At 43.7% G+C, this 2,207-nt stretch overlaps 1 long non-coding RNA gene across 1 annotated transcript; it reads right to left on the bottom strand.

Moving 5' to 3' along the window:
- Positions 1-947: 947 nt before the first annotated feature.
- Positions 948-1,780, bottom strand: LOC120291102. The gene is made up of 2 exons (XR_005548947.1): positions 1,616-1,780; positions 948-1,502 (listed from the first exon to the last, which is right to left on the bottom strand). It is a non-coding gene; the product is annotated as an uncharacterized LOC120291102 (long non-coding RNA).
- Positions 1,781-2,207: the final 427 nt, after the last annotated feature.

Below are 2,207 nucleotides of genomic sequence, written 5' to 3'. Positions count from 1 at the left end.
TGCAATTCGATTAACCTAACCACCTCCTAATTTATCTAAGGGTTCATTAATCAAAGTCAATGATCATTAGCCCCCACTAGCGTTCACTAGGCAGTAGATTAACGTCATCAACCCCCAATTAAATTCTCGTCCCCCATTTAAGCTATCCGTCGAAGGACATGCCTCGTTCATTAATTAAAGTCAATGATCATTAGCCCCCACTAGCGTTCACAAGGTAGCAGACTAATGTCATCAGCCCTAATTGAATTCTAGTCCCCCATTTAAGCTAGCCGCCGAAGGACATGCATTGCTAAACGAAATTAGGTGAAATCAATCAAGACATTCACAGGCGAGGACAATTAACCATGCAATTCATCCAGACGGCCGCAAACCGGCGCTGCCTTCTCCCATAGCCATGAACCAAAGTCACCCCTCCAGCTGACCGTGACCCAGCGTCATCCCTTACCGGAGCGCAGGTTGCCGATCAGCAACTCTAGTCATTTTTTGCCGTCAAGCATCACAGAAACGACATAGAAATTTATGGGAAATGCAAAGCAAAACGCAAGGCAACTTAACTCGGATCCAATTCTTTTAATGCCAAACTAGAGCGATGTGAGAAATGAGTTTTGACAATGAATGAAAGGTTACTATCACATGAAGTGCTGCGATACCCATCAAGACAAACTACTAATCGGAGAAAGAAAAGACCATATGAGTTCGGTTTAGGCATTTCATCGAGCAGGTGAGGTGCATGGACTGAAGTAGTACACCGACACACTCGAGGCCTAAACTCACACTTACAACCCACAAAGAATCGTTAAAAAGAACACAGAATCATCAGAGAATAGCACGTTCAAGACCCGCGTGGACGTGAACCGGGAGCAGCGAGTCCCGTTTCGTTGGTTTAAGTGCACCCAAACATGTTAACATTTGAGGAGTTTCACAATAGCTTAAAAAGAGCACTTGGGTTGGACCATAACGAAAAAGCACTTGTATTCGAACATTAGTGGGCAGAAAGAAAAGGCATTCGGTGGAAGCACGGAACTTTCAAGCTAAGCCCCACAACCCCCCACACCCAAAAAAAAAAAAAAAAAAAAAAAAAGAAGGAAGAAACCTTTTAGCCCAGATGTCCTCATTCAAATATGAAACGCCCTACTCCGACCCACGCACGTGATTGGCGTGATCGCGGATGGTCACTCCCCTTTCAACGCCGAGCAGCACGAGAATATCATGATCGTCGTTGCGATCAGAACGCATACGATTGGCTTCGTTGGTAGACGCTCAGGTGCTTGAACTGATACGAGTGACTTCGTCCTCCGGATATGTTGTTCCCATCAACACGGAATGAATGTGTTGCTTGTTCGACTGTCGGCGACCGGATCTGATACGAGTCGCTATATTGACCTGCAGATGGCTGTGGATACGTGTTGGTGTAGCTATATAAACCTGCAGATAGTTTAAAATCCGCGAGGCTAAATGGATCCGCAGGTCGTCGTGGCCCTGCACCACCGCGGCGAACCAACCTGGCTTAAATGGGGATGACAATTTGCCAGAAGTCCATGTTACAAGGAGAGCGCAGGAAAATTAAGGATAAAAAAAATCTCCAAATTTTCAGTAATCTAAAGCAGTCTCTCACCCGTTAAAATCTTCATTGTTTGGTCTTGAGTAATCAATACAGTCATGTTTGTTCCTCCCCGGCATTAAGTCCCGCAACAATATAATAATTCAACAATTGAATTAAGAGACGACACAGGCAGAGCAATGGAAGGGAATGGGCTGGGAGAGGGGAAGTGAGCGGCAGGAGGGCAGTCGGTGCACGGCAAATAGAGGCCGACAACGCAACTTTTAGAATCGATGCCTACGGCGTGGGACCTACGGCGCACCTTCCCGGAAGGTGGTCCGGCCTCCGCACGAACTTACATAACTTCTGCGTCTTCATTCAAACAAACTTTAGAGAACTTTTTATTAATCAATAACTATTTATATTCTTTCCTTGCACTCTAAGTAGCACCGACATTGACACGCGACACGTGACACGACACGACACGCCGACATATCGTTTCTCAAAAAACAAATAATTCTGATACGTTGGGATACATTGTATCTTAAATATATATTTATATATAATAAATTATCATTTTTATGATTATTTCAATCAAATTAATTTAAATTAAATTCATAAATAAATAAATAAGCCTAGAATGAATGTACACCAAAAATATTAATTC

Source organism: Eucalyptus grandis, chromosome 3 (genome assembly GCF_016545825.1).
Source record: "Eucalyptus grandis isolate ANBG69807.140 chromosome 3, ASM1654582v1, whole genome shotgun sequence".
NCBI classification, from domain to species: domain Eukaryota; kingdom Viridiplantae; phylum Streptophyta; class Magnoliopsida; order Myrtales; family Myrtaceae; genus Eucalyptus; species Eucalyptus grandis.
Note: the sequence above shows the minus strand (reverse complement) of the source record. Positions and strands in the feature narration are given on the sequence as shown.